Source organism: Columba livia, chromosome 11 (assembly GCF_036013475.1).
Source record: "Columba livia isolate bColLiv1 breed racing homer chromosome 11, bColLiv1.pat.W.v2, whole genome shotgun sequence".
NCBI lineage: Eukaryota > Metazoa > Chordata > Aves > Columbiformes > Columbidae > Columba > Columba livia.
The window spans coordinates 14,513,461-14,528,881 of NC_088612.1; the positions used below are offsets into that span (position 1 = coordinate 14,513,461).

The window sequence follows — 15,421 nt, forward strand, 5'->3', positions numbered from 1 at the left end:
TACTATTTTTATTAAAAAAAAATAAAAATAAAAAAATCTCCCCTCTGGCACCTAACTAAGGACATATTAAGAAATAAATAGCTGCCTATTATGACCCACAATGTTTTATAACCTTGTGCTGGAAGAGCACATTGACTAACAAGCTGCATTCCCAGAGCGCAGCCCTGTGGCAGATTCAGCGGGACGGAAGCAGTGCCAGCGCAGAGCAATGCTCATGTGTGAGCAGTGGCCACGGCCGGGCCAGCAAGCACCGTGCAAGGAGCAGCCAGGGCCCTCGGCACCAGAGCCTGTCCCATTCCTGTCTGCAGCCTCCTGGGGACACCTTCTGCCACACACACATCTTCTGGGGCATGTTTTACTTAAGTCCTTCTGCAGAGATTGCTTTTAAGGCATGCATATCTCACATCAGATTTGGCCTAGTGTCGGCAAAACACCCCAAGCTAATTTATCTGTCTTCTACTATTTGCAACAAGAACCTGCTTTGCTTATTTCATTTAAAAAGCATATGAAAACCTGTTCTGTGGGGGTGAGGGAAGATGGAAAGCTGAGGAGCTTCAAATTCACTCAGGAAGGCATAAAAGAAAAAAAACAAACTCCAGACAAACAGGAAAAGAAGAAACAAAAGCAAACAACACAAAACAAAACAAAAAAACCCCACTAACATCTGAAGTGGCAGCAGGCACTTTATCCTCTGTCCATCCTAAGGACCCCTACCTTCCCACCAGTCTGATTATTTGTTCTCCCTTCTTTCTCCTGCCAACACTACGTGCTGTGTTTTGTCTCTACACAGCACATCTCCAGAGATTGAAATACAGCGTGCTTTTCCCAGTTACTTAGAGTCTTAGACAGTTCTCATGAGAGCAAATTCAAATTTCGCCTCACACACTTGTTTTTTGGCAGTTGCTCTCACTTTTTCCCCAGTGTTCCCACCAAACAACCTTGTGCTGGAAAATACAACAATTAACTGTAACTTCCAGCAACAGCTGCTGCTCTTCTAGTAAGTACAATAGTTATTGCACAACAGATTCCCTCTTCCAAACACGTAAAAATTTTATAGTCTCCCTTTTTCAAACTAGTATTAAAAATAGTGCAAGATTGTCCAGAAAAAAAGCATCCTGTGCACATCTGTTAGTTTGGATTTTTATCTTCAATTTTGCACTTACAACTTGTTAAACACACACTTATAATTATTGTAATGTGACCTTTAGTGTCTTTCTGGTGATTTGCACACTCTCATGGCATAGTTTCACAGGACAAATAGTAGGTAAACATTTTTAGCTATTAGTGTTTCTTTGTATGTTTGAATCAAATATTAAGAAACCCAGGCAGTATGAAGCTAGACATGACATACTTAAGCCATTTTTCTCTCTTTGCTGACCCACAATTTCCTTCAAGAGGTGTTACTAAGATAAGAAATCCGAATATTTCGGCTCCTTACACCAGCAGTTATCAAGCTTTGTGGCCAGATGACCCAGTTAGCTCCTTTTCCATGACAGGGAAGAACAGACTAACATGGTTCTTCCCTGACCTGCCTAGGGACTGAGCACTCTGCTTTAAATTATTAGAAATCAAGCTCTCCTTTCACAATCCAAACATTACTCCAACAGCCCAGAAATTGAGAGTAAGGATCATGCTACACTGACAAATAAAGCAACAAGAAATAAAAGAGAAAACTTCAAAAGCCGGTAAAACAAAGCAAGCCCTTTTGACCAGAGGTCAGCCAAAGGCTGATTGATAAATGCCTAGTTACTTCAGAAAAGTGTACACTTTACTGAGGAACAATGAAATAAAGAGACAACAATATGAAGTAACACCATCAGAAAATTGTCTTTTTGTTCACCTATCAGAAATCTCACGTCTGTCCTGGATGCAAATTCAAACATTTGCAGCATCACCAAGAAGACCTGTTCGTGCACATAAATACTATTATTTCCTCAGCATTAGGCACATAATAGTCTAACAGGTGAAGAATGCTTTCCACACCCTCAGAAATAACAGTACTTTGTTTCACTGAACAACTCTTCTCAGGAAATCTTTCCTGCCTTCCGGTTATTAACAGGGCTGCGAATGGAAAAGCAACAAAGCAAACAATGCATTAAGACTTGAAAAGTCAACATCTGAATAGAAGGGAATGAACAATCTCAACCAGAATTGAACAGATGCAACACTTTTGGTAGCATGACCAAGGCATCAAATAACAAACATGAAGCCAAAGCAGCAGCACATGCTTGGCAACAAACATTGCTAAATTAAAGCCAGGTGTTTTGTCAGTGCCTTTTAAATATACTTACAAATGAAATTATATTTGAGTATAAAAGGACTAAACTGCAGTGGAGTTGTTTTCCAAAATAATGGAACAAAATTTGACAATTTGAACATTTCTAGATTATTGTAACCAAGTTAAAAAAATAATTTTAAAAAAAGCAAATCTCAGTGAGAAAAAGGGAAAGTGCAGCAGTAACTTTATGGAATGAATTTCCAGCCCTATCAACCGTGCTGCAGCCACTCAAAAGGGGCAGTAAAGGACCTTTCCATTAAAACCACACAATATCAAGACCAGAATTGTATTATTTTCATTTCCATCTCAGATGTTCAAGACAAAGGCAACTGATGGCTAGGCACTGCAGAAAGCTTCCGCTGCATAACCATTCTGCTACATAAGGAAGAAAGCCTGTTTGGCTTCAGTGCAGAGAGAATTTCATCTCATACACGTGTAATCCCCAGTGGGTTCATGTTTTCCAGGCTATAGAAACAACACATGTTTTTGAAGATGCTAGCACTGCAGAACAGCTATCAGAAACACAAATACGACGAGACATGAATCCAGCTGCCAGATTACCATGGAATCCCAGGGGACAAAGCAAGTGCAAAGGCTGCTCCAGCAAGTCTTTGGGGAGGAAAGCAACAACAGACAAACCCTGACTCAGAAACCCAGTCTTCATACCTGTGAATAGTCTTCACGGAAGAACGCTTCAAAGACACAAGCCATCTGCAAATCTAATGTATATGCAGACACCACTAGCACTTCAGAGACTTCTGATCCAAGAAAATATGATGGCTGAACAAAATCCGCATATGAAGACATACCTTTCAACTTGCTCTGTCACAAAAAGGGAAAACACTAAAAGCTACAGAATACTGTAGGCCATTAAAAGCCCCATTTGCTGTAACAAGTGGTTCATTGAAACTAGAAAAACACAAGAAACCGAACAGTACTGCTTTAAAACAAAGGACAAAAATCTACCCAAAATATTTACCCTGCCTATAAGTGGATCTGTAGCCTTTTCTTCTTCCAAGTCTTTTACCTGGTTTTCTAGTACAACTGGCACCAGGCCTCTGGTTCTGTCTTGGGGTTCTGTCTCAACAGTCACTGAATTAAACAGTAACACACAGCCAGAAAATACCTTGCAGAGACCAAACAGAAGAAAAATTATATAAACCAGGCAATAAAAAAAGATTGTTTGGGTTGTATGTCCTCTACCCTTGTCATATTAGAAGCACTATGAAAGCAAAACACCATCAAAATATTTGATTACACAATATGAAAATATAGGCTAATTGTGTAGACTATTATTGAAAGCTATAGATAACATATAGTCTTAGTACATTGCCCAGTGCTGCTAACAAAAGGGCACTTGATCTTGCGGGACCACAAATTTCTTGTCACTCTATTTCTTTCTTATCAACTAATGATTTTTAATCAGAGCAATGTTTCCACAGTACCATTTACCATTAGACAATTATATATACTTAAGCATATTATTATGAGAAAGAGCATGGCAAGTTCATTGCTTAATTACTTAAAAGAAAATTATGTTTAGAGCAAAGATATAATGAAAAATTAATGAGTTCCCAGGATAGCTGAAAATAATGTTACAATGCAAGCTCTATATTTGTGTTTCAGAAGTTTGGGGTGTTTTTTCGTAATGTTCAGAGAAGGACTTCAAATTGAAATCCAATTATGTCCTCACAAATTTGTCTCAGCTTTAATAACAGTGATTAAAAGCAGACTTACTCATGGGTTGAAGTACATGTAAGAGTATGAAATCATACTCCAAAATCCTCTAAATTCTTTAAATGGTTAAAAATAAACTTATCCATGCTTGGAAGTTCACCTAAGAAAATTAAAACATACTTTAAAATGCTCTAAACCTTGAGCCATACCAAATGGACCAAGCACACTAACAAATCCAAGACATGCAATAGAATTTTCAGGTTCCTGAAACTTATGGAGCCCACTGGATGGTAATTATTTCTAACTGCAGTCATGATTAATTAATTAGGGCCATATTTGCTGAAGGAATTGATGCAGGGCATTAATTTAGGACTTTATTCCCCACTGATTTTAGGGAGTTTTGAATCAAGTTCTCCATAGGCACACCTAAAAATATCTACTTTGTTTATCTCAATACTTCCAAGGCTAAAACTGTGTTTTCTGAGCAATTCACACATCTCACGGATAATTAATTATTTCTTTCATACTAGATTGTTTTGATCTACAAGATATACCTGCATATTTTAGTAGTTGCCCACTTATAAACATAGCAATTCAAATAATGTAGTAGTCAATATTTAACCTGGTTATCTCATTATAATAGCCAGCACTGTCAGCAGTAAATAATTCATTACAAAATTGTGTTTCAGTCAAATTCTTTGAAAATACATAATATTTAAAGGAACTGCCTGCACTTCTGTTAACAACCCAGATTTAGAAAACTATAAACAGAGAGATAAATAACTTTAACAGTTAACCCTCTGCAGATAGCCCTCATTTGAAAATAATTTCTACTTTCTAGAAACATTAGCCCATGAAGACCCGATGACACGTTGTATTTAGTCTCAGTGAAACACAGTACAAAAAAATCTTGATGCAGTTTACTTAAGCCCTCACATACATAAACCATATTTGACCTCCTCCAAGACACTTTCAAATATCATATTCATCTTCCCTATCTGGAAAACAAACAAACCAACCAACCAGTACTCTCAGGATTATAATTTAATTATAACTTTCAGGTCCTTACGAGTGCAAAACCTGAAGATGCACATATATTGAAAAAACTAGTAAATTCCATTTTGAAATATAAGTGACATAAATTCTCATTTCCTTTCACAATTTGAATTTGATTTTTAAGAAATAGCCTGTGGTTTACTCTCAAATTCCTCCAAAGTCCATGCCATCAACCAACTACTGTCTGTTCTAAGGGAAATGAAAAGTTTATCAAAAGCTGGGACTAAGTCTTCAAATAAGAATGATGTACTCTACGCACTGAGCGCTTTTTAAGAGGCATACCTTTCATTGGAGAGGAGACCACGTCTGAAAGAAAATGCAGGTATGTCTCCTCAATGTTGGAGCTGCCCATATTGCAGGAGGCAATCCACAAAGAAAAGTGCATGATGAAGTCCATGAGATCTGTGAAAAAAGACAGTGATCACTAAAATTGTGATTGCTTATGAGGAAATAAAGCTCAAACACTGCCAAGTATTTTGGAAGAGCTGTTAGAGCATACAAACCCAGGGAAATACAAGGCAGATACCCTCCTCAAGCTTGGCAGTTGCTTTGTGAATACAGGAGACCTCCTCTCCACTTTTCTTAGGCTGACAAGGCACACTTGCTAAAAGGCAAACAAGATGCAGCTGTGACCAAAAGGGAGGCAGACAACTACATGACTCGGAGCAAAAATTCCCAAAAGTAGAAGTGCTAACAACTTTGACTGAATGCACGTCCATGTGTCCTGGGGTAGCTGGGCAAGATTTGTTACCTAAAAAAGCTGCAGTTCTCCAGTGGCACTACCAACCTTTTTGCATGCCTGGCTGAAGATACCAGCTTGGATCCCAGGAGTTATACAGGCATATTAATGAAGCTTCAGCCATGGCTAATTAGCCTCACCTGCTGCTGGAGTTAATTGGCCAAGGAACACCGTGTTGATGCCATAATTCTGCCCTTGTTTTGGAGCTGGGCTGTCCTGTGGTAACTTTTGTGTTCACAAGTAAAAATATGCGGTTACTTGTTGCTACTATTTAAAATTCTTGATTAAGCAATCAGTGTCTGACTCCTAATTACTGACTCTATCTAACATGTGGCACCGGTTTCAAAAGCGGCCTCATACAGTAAAAGCCCATCTCTGTAAATACATCTCATTTCCATGAAAGCTTGTGTTCCTGAAAACTAACATCTGCAAACTGCCATGGCAATGCCTGCAATCAAGGAATAAACTTCCTCCCTCACTGTCATCACCACGGCCTACTTACGGGAAACTTTATGATACAAACACCAACTTTAGATCGATCTCAGTTCTGGTTGTCTCAGAGAATCTTGTGATTCTCAAGAAGTTCTGCTATTAATAGATGAGTGGCACATTACATGTGGGAGAGGTCAATTCCAAAAAGCCATTTGCAGTGGTCTGTTCTGCCTGAATTTCACTTGATCAAAATACCATGCGAACTATCGCAGCCTCAGCACACAGATAGTTGGATAACTTTGTGGTTAAGAGCACATACATGAGAACCTCTGCTGGCTTGACTACGCTGGCAGGTAACGTGTGATTTGTTACACTTAAAATCAATGTAAGTAGGCTGGCAAAAGCATTTCAATGTAGAACATGATATTTCACCCAAGTAGTTTCATCATAGGAGGAAAATGTGTAGCCAGGTGGTAGTTCCTAATTCTCTGTATCCCTTAGTTCCTAATTCTCTCTATCCCTAGGCATGGTTACTGCTGATGCTGCTGTGCTGTTTTTTGGGCAAACATGTTCGGCTGCTTTCTGCTGAAAGTAAGTGTTCCAGCCAAGCAGAGAAATGTTTTGTTAAAACTATGCAAATCTGAAGTGGGGAAAATGGTCTCATCCAACAGAGAGCTGTTCTATTATAAAACCTGGGAGCAGTTTACCAAGCCTTACGTCAGTATAGAATGTGACTGAAATATCACAGAGAGGTAGCAGATCTGCATGGTGGGTTGTCATTCTGAGAATACATTCCATGGGTCAACAGCATGTGAATCAGCATAGCATCTGTGGCCTTAGACATGGATTCTGACCTCTGAGTCCCCCCAGATCTTGCAAATGCAGGCCAAAGCCCCAAGTCAACAAAGCATAGATTTAGCTTTACATGTCAACCTTACAATGTTTACCTAAAATGATTCACTGAATAGGAATAGTCTTCAGAAAAAAAGACAAGTTTCAGTATAAAAGACTGTGCCTTCAACTGGCATCTGAAGATTTCACAGTGTGGAAATGTGGAGAATGTTTTAGAAGAATAATAAAGATGAACAGTTCAGTGTCAGATGTAGAACACTGCTGGGACTGGGTTCATGCCTGTTGCTCTGTTTCCAATTAACTTGATTTTGGAGCAATGGATGCTGTCCAAAGATTTACATAAATAACAAATACAGTGAAAAGTACAGATTTCCTGAAGTGTTTTAATTTAACATTAGCCAGACGCATTTGCAATAAAGGCTGAATTGAAAGTTTGGTGCCTTAGAGCAGGGAAACCATTTACAATGGGTAACTTCCTATCTAGAAGGAATATGCCCCAAGAGATTCGTATGTCAGCTTGTAACTATTCAGCATGGCCAATATTTTAAATGCCGTTAGCCATGCCAAGCCCTATGGTGCACTCATCAGTCACTGGCATGAAAATCTACTTATTAGGTTCCCCAAGGAATATGTATTTATTAAATGTTCACATTAGCATAACCTGCAGGGCCTGCTCAGGCACAAGTCTATTGAAATGAATAGAATTCTTCCTGAAGAAGGTATCCTTCTGTTATATCTAGTTAGTCACCAAGTGCTCAGGTAGTGCTTTTTGCTCACAGACCTCACGGTGCTCCACAGTGGTTAGGGAGCTCTGCCTAAGTTGGAAAACAGACGCAGAAGTAAACGGAGCTGCTGAAATTCATGCTTGGACGAGCACAAGCAAGAGTGGGGCCTGGCAGAGACGCTGTCGGGGGCTCAATCTGCTGGGTCATGTTGTCACACAAGAACGAAGGGAAAACATTTCAGCCAACAAGACTTTGGAGAGCAAAGGTAGGGATGGATTTTCATACAAATAGGTACAAATAACGGGGTGTAGACAGGCACTGCTTTGAAGATTCATCTTCCCTTCACATGTCTCTATATGTGATTTTTGTTTTGGCACCCTGCTAAATCACTTCAAATCAGACTGGTCATGTATGTCGTACAGAAAGTCTGAGTAATACACACAGAAAAAGGAACAGTATATTTGAATAAATTCATGTAATTCATTAAGAACCAGTGACTTCTCATGGAAAATAATCTCACTGAGTCTGCTGGGAGCCTATATTATTTTTTCCCACTTCCCTGTTCTTCATTTCCTAAGAAGACTGGCATGACAGCAAGCTTTTTCTTCTTGAAGTTCATTAGTTCAAATTTCTTCCACTTCATCTGAAATCCCAAGCTGCTGATGGTGAAACTGCAATTCCTCATGATGAAGCATAGAACATTTACAATAAAACAATTGAAGGAAAGAATGTCTAAGACAGAATGAAGCCTCAAATTTTCAAATAAAGCAAGATACTGTGCTTACAGATGTAAAAATTATGTTTTCTGAAGATTTATAAAGGTAACTGTGTCTTTAACCAATGTTGCTATTTTCTGGCACTTCAAAGGACTTTTTCTGAAGCTTGCTGGGAAATCCTTACTCTGGAAAATTTCAAGAGCTCTCTTAGATTCCCCTTAGAGATTTCTAGGAATTACACCAAAAACTTACTGTTCCCCTCAGCCAGGTTAGGTGAGACACATTATGCACTAAATCCATCTTAAAGGATACTTGTCAACTTCTTTAGATCTCAGACTCTGAACTCTCTAACCTACATCTGAGGTTCCCCAAACAATGTTAAGATGAGAAACATTAACATTGTAATGAAGGATTTTTTTTTCTTAAGTTTCGCACTGATTGTGGAGGAACTGCAAGTCATTTCTTTCAGCCTTCACTATAATATGAACTTGGAGTGTCTCTTCAGGGTATGTCATACATATAAAAACACAAAAATGAAAACGTAATACATGTAAAGAAGTGATACATTAAAAATAGCCGTTCTAATAATTCTAATGTTATTTTCTTGGAGACAGTTTTTCACATAGTGTATGGGAAGGTGTTTAGAACAGTTTGTGTAGATATGACTTATGAGTCATTCACACTGATCCTTGCTACAGGTGCTCTAGGAGCAAAAAAAATCTGAGAGACAAAACCCCCTCAGTTCAGTGTACGCTTATGGCCGTATAGAAAACTATGGCATGTCATTACTGTTACCAGGCACTTGATGTATTTGCAAAGGCAGTTAAGAAAACTGCCTTTAGTAAGTGCAATTTCGAATTTCTAATAAAACCTCATTTCTAGCTCTTTATGGATCATTTGTATTAGTCTACAGCAGATTGAAACTCAGAGCACAAATCAGCCAAGGTGCCAAATAAGTCATGAAAAATGTCTTCGAGAAACTGAGACAGTTTTGATAATGGTAATTTGATTAGTGTTCGTCTGAGATTATGGCTCTCCAACTAAATCAGCAACCTACCAAAATCAGTGAAAGTCTGCAAAAGCATATAGAGCCGATTCTATTTTCATTTGCAAAGTGGTAAATCAGGAGTAAGGCCAATGAAAACATTAAGGTTTCACTAATGTTAAACTCATAGAAGTGAATGGAAAATCAAGGCAATATTTCTATTTCTATCAGGTATTTTTTTCTTCAGAATGCATACTAAAAAAGCCTTAAGTTTCCAACAGATTTTTTAATTTTTTAATCTGATTTCATATTCACATGATGAATCTACATTCTCACAACAGAATAAATGCTCACAAAAACACGTGGGTATTTTCTGATGTCTACAGAATTCAGAAAAGCAGACAAACCAGCATTTTTGGTGTATAAACATGCTTGCCAGGATTCAGAACAAAACATTTCCTTGCCAAGCCCTCCTCCTTTCCCAAGTCAGAAACAAACATCATAAAATAGTCTTACATAACTGCCAACCAGATTTCTTTTTACATATAATTCAGCCTTTGTGTTATAGCCAAAACCATTCTGTTAAATGTTTATCTTCCCATTTTTTCTCCATGTTTGATTACACAACAAGCTCCTGATTTAAAGACCATTGAAATAAATTGAAACATTCATATTCATTACAAATGAAAAGCTTTCTATTTGAATCACAGAGATGGAGTAAGAACATCTAACATCGTGTGACCTTCTGCAGATTGTCAGTGCAGCCAGAGGCAGATCTGCAGAGAACTGGGTGCTCCTTCCTTCTCCCCAGGTGACGTGGAGCTGGCCCTCTCCTACTGCAAACAATACAGCCTGTATTTGAAGAGTCAAAGGTACTTTTTGTTTGCTCTCCCTGTTTGTTCTGCAATGCACACAGAGGAGGGAAGATGGAGGGGCTTCTGTAGGTACTGGGAAATAATATGAGCTACAGTGATCTAGGAGCTTGCTTCCTGCACAGAACTCCATTCTCTTCAATAAAACTGCACACACCTAACTGCACGCCAACTGAGACTTCAGCTGCACCTTTCTAAACAAAACTCTCCCACACAGTATCAATCAGCTGAATGGAGATTCAAAGAGCTTTCCAGGAGAGGTTAGTTTAAAGGAATGACTATACCCTTTGCCTTGCCTTTTTTTTTCTTTTACACAACTATTTCAAATTCTGTCTACTGAAATGCATTCTACTGTCCTTAAATTTTGAGACAACTGTGGAAGCATTTTACTTCAATAAACTGATGAATTAACAGCCAGCTAGGAAATCTCACAGCCCACTATTAATTAGCAAAGCAGTAGCTTATGTAGAACCTAGATTATCTGTAGCACCAGGTAGGTCCCTTCCAATCCCTAACATTCTGTGATTCTGTGATACTGCTTTAAAAAATAAAAACACCATACTACTTATTTTTTCAAATTTTGCAAGGCAGAATTATAGCTTCAAAACTCAGAGGTAGTCTCAAAGAGACAACAGTGCTCATCACAATGGGAAATACATGCCCTGTATTTCAGAGAGAGTGTGTACCATGTGTGCTGAAAAGATGAGATTAAAGAGTGGTCAAAGAGCACTTTGTGGAAAGGGTTGAGACAAGACCATAGCTGGCAGTGTGGCTTTGGCCTATTCCGCTTTACAGAGCAGGTTCTGACTTGCACTTCACAGAATAAAAGCGCAAGTGAAAAAATTACCTTTCTGAAATGTACTCGAGCCTCTGCTGGTAATAAAGCCCTGAAAAGTCAAACAAGATGGACGCTTTTTGTTTCTAAAAAAATTTAAAAATTAACATCTCCACAATAGCAATTACATCACTGTGATCATTAATGAGGCATTTTATATTTGGATTTGCCTCATGGGAAATATCTAGCAATTTAGAAATTCTCATTTATTTCTTTTTTGAACTGGAAACAAAATGGCTTTTCACACGTAAAGCTGCTCCAGCTCTAGGGCAGGGCAAAGAAGGACGGCACACTTGAAAATTCTGGTTCATTTGCTGGACCTCCTGTTCCTGTCTCCCAGCAGTCACTGAAACTCAGGCTGTGATGCAGCACTGGTTCCTCCACAGTGCCAACAGTAGGTGCGGCTGTAGCAGATGCAATCTAGATTTTATATCAGCTGGTTTGGGTACCAACAGTAGCAGTGGCACAGACCACGTCAGCCGTTTGGGAAGTCAAATGCCACAAGCAGTTAACCGCTGCAAAAGCCTCTTGATTCCTGAGCCTGCTCTACAGAAAGCTTGTGTGTGCTGCAGTCAAAGCTCCTACCTGCAATGTAACCGATGGCTGAAAAACACTCTTCTTGCCCTAATGAATGAGATGCAATAAAAAAAAAAAAGAAGAATAGCAAAGAGATAGTGAAAGAATCATCCTCCTCTGAGGAAGTTTTATAAACAGAGAGGTTTCTGGAAAAGCAAGTTTGGGAACATAAACAAGGAATCTGCCTACTGTGTTGAGGAGAACAGTGTTTTGTCTACATTCTTTTGGTAAATAAAAAGGATTTAACCCACTAACTATCTAACTTCAGCGTTGATTTCTTTTTATAATGGAAACAGCTTGTACAACCCTGAACATATGGAGCGTGCAGGCTGATGTCTACAAGTTTCAATAAAATACTCAGTACTGTTATATCTGAAAACTGAATATTTGTCTCATGACAGAATGCAATAAATTACTTCTCCCTCTTGTTTAAGAGGGATTGTGAAGACCGGATTGTGTGATGTCCCTGTTTGCCCTACCAGGCAATTTGCCAGTATGCTTCAAGTCCTTAGCACAGTAGTCGCTGGCTTTCTGCTTCAGAGAAACATTTAAGAGACTGCGGGAAAATAGGAAGGAATTTCTCTGTGTTTTCCAGCACTAGGTTATTCTCTGGCCACCACTACAACATATTCTGTAGGTAGTCTTTACAAACTAATACCCCATCCCGTTTTCATAGTGCTACTTAAAAGTGACTGACTTACCTAGCACCCCAACGTATCAAGCACTAGGCCAGAAACAGAAAGTATGATACCGACCCAGACTTCTCGAAGAACTGGAATTGGGGCATTTGCTTCTAGCCAGCATGAAGCCTTTGTTTCCATTTATAATCTGATACTAGATGAAGGAAGAGAAGGAGGAGGAGCTGTATCTTTTGAACTCACACTTGAAGAAAAAACACCACGCAGTTTGAATTCTCATTTCTGTGAAGTGGGTGTTTCTAACCCTTCTAAATTTCCTCATTTCTACAGTCTTCCCTCTGAAGCCCCATGGATTCACAGTTGCCTAAAATACTTCAACATGAGTCAAAGTCTGAATTTAATTATATGGCTCAATATAGATTAATTCTGTACAAACGCCACCCCATTAGTCAGCTCTGAAGTGTCATCAGATATTTTTTGCTTATAAGGAAATCAGTTGTCTGTCCATATAAAGGTGAATTTTATCTTCTGTCATTAAAACTTACTTACTGTCAGACCTTACTGATTATAACTGAAACATACTACGGAAACAAGAATTTTTAAAAATAAGAGATACACCATGTAAACCAGCAGAAATCGTGATCCAGTCCTTAGTGTGCAAGGTTGTTTAACAATATTTTGCTTTCTGGGAAAGCAAAAGTTTTCTTACAGAAATTATCTCCAAGACAAACATAGTCTGTTACATATGAACAGCAAATCTAGTAAGCTATAGTAATAATTTTTAAATTATATTTAAGAGCCCTGGAATATCCATTTTCCATAAAAAACTGTTTGGCAATGTACCAACTTCAGTGGCAAATGTGACTTATTAAGCTGCCATTGTTGAAGAGACTCAAAGATGATGAATGCACATGGAATGAAATAAAACCAAATAAAGATACTATATATTCAACCTAAAGAGCAACACACATTTCAGATATTACTGAAATCTGCAGTATTTCAGCACTCGGTACCACCAAATGCTACTCTCCTTATATTCCCTTGAGCTGCAATTGTATTTGAAAAACCATTAACTTTCAAGAAAATAGAAAACACAAAATCGAAAGGGAAGCCAAAGGAAGGGGAACTTTGGTACACACAGAAAATACCCAGAGCAGCACAATTTCTGCTGGCAATTAAAAACAAAAACAAACAAAAAAACAACAACAAAAAACCCCACAAACAACAACAAAGTCCCCCACAACAACAAAAACCCCACCAAAAAAACAAAAAAAAAATCCCCCACAACAACAATAACAAAAAAAACAACCACAATCCCAACAACACACACAAAAACTCCAACAACCTAGAAGAAAAAGTTCTCATCAGAATACAGAGATAATACAAAGATGAGAAGCATTCCCATTCCTGGCAGCATCATACTGCTCTGTGCATCGGTGAGAGAAGCAGCACTATCATTCCAGGTGTTTATCAGAACAGATGTGTCAGTCGCTGTGATCCTGATGGGTCAGATCTGCTGGCTGATGCCCTCCAGGTCACTCATGAAAACTGGACTTTGGCCATGGTCACTGTCTGAAACAGAGGACAGCTCTACCATACTGGTACACGGTGCATTAAATATTTTTATTCCTGCATGCTGATGTTCTTAGTGAAGCTACGGAGAAAGATGTCTTGTTATGCTGCTTTAGAAAAAAGGCTACAGAGTATGACCATCTCAGCTTTTAAAAGGTGAATCATGCTGGCTAACAAATACTGCTTGTGCAGATGGGACAGTGCTGTAATCAGAATTGTTCTCTGCAAAGTTTTCCAAATGCACCTCTCCTGAGAGAGAAAGACTACATTTAACTGTTTTACCAATACTTGTCTTTCTGCCCCTTAAGTCTGAGTAGCACACCAGGTTCTCCATCTCTTGTGCACGATCAATTAAATTACCTGTCATTAGAAGACTATTTTTAAAATGCCTGACAAGATCAAGCTCCTTAGTAGCATTTTCCATCTGAAAATGGTGAATATTTTGCAAGAACTGACCTAATAAAACACTGCTGGAAAGCCATACAGAAACAAAAATTTTCCCTGTATTGTCCATACTTTGCAGATAGAGAAACTCAAGGCAAGAGGAACTAAGGTCACAGAGTTGGTCGGGATTAAATCTAGAATTGAAATTTGGGGTTGGAAATCCTTGCCCATAGAAGTGAATTTTAGTATTTCACAGACTGCAGTGGGACCCACTTCTGTTAGAACGACTTGCCCTGTGTTCCAGGGATGCACTGTCCTCTGAGAGACAAGTGCCAGCTAACGGCAGAGTTTTTAAAAAAGCCATGTCCAGGTATTTTTCCTTCAAAATTACATGGCATTTGCTTCTATTGCCACACCTGTAGTGCCTTGAACTTCACAGGCTGTGCAGTCTTGCTCTGGCACCAGCTTCTCTCAGGGTCTTGGTCCTGTCGCTGTGTGGCCACTAGATGTCACTTCATTAAGATTTTTCCCTAGTCTGTGAGTTTTATTAGCATTAGTAGGTAACTTCTTAATTTCCTTCTCACTTTAAATCGTTTTAAATTAGAACTGGTGATGCTGATTAGTATTTTACCTAATTTAATGATTATGATTACTCCATATTCCCAAATCTGAGCTCTTAAAACACTGTGGCAAAGGTTAAATCACCCTCTTATTCAGAAAGCGTAAATGTCATCTGAATTTGTAATTTGGGATCAGAATTTTAGCTCCACAAGAGCAATAGTTTTGCTTTTTTTCTGCTTCTGTTGCAAGTGACGAATTACAGACCTGGGAAATGTGTGGTCCTGGGCATGCTGGGGCAGCACAGCTTATGAGAGTGAGTGTGCGGTGACTTTGGAATAAAAGCACGAAGCCTCAGTTCCCCTTCTTCTGCTGCTCAGTTCATACGATGAGTCAGAAATGAAGCACCAGAGAATGAAAAGCAGAGAAATGAACACACAGAGAAAAAAAGCACTGCCACTTGCAGAGCAGACGGTGTCATTTTAGCCTGCTGGAACTAACAGAGATGCTGTCAAGCACAGTGTTT

The 15,421-nt window shown here is 38.8% G+C and overlaps 1 long non-coding RNA gene across 1 annotated transcript in view; it reads right to left on the reverse strand.

Annotated features, from left to right (window-relative positions):
• Positions 1-5,183: 5,183 nt before the first annotated feature.
• Positions 5,184-15,421, reverse strand: part of LOC135580498 (uncharacterized) — a 59,021-nt gene continuing 48,783 nt past the window's right edge. The window contains exon 3 of the long non-coding RNA XR_010475246.1: positions 5,184-5,413. This is a non-coding gene — a long non-coding RNA (uncharacterized LOC135580498). The remainder of the gene's footprint in view (positions 5,414-15,421) is intronic.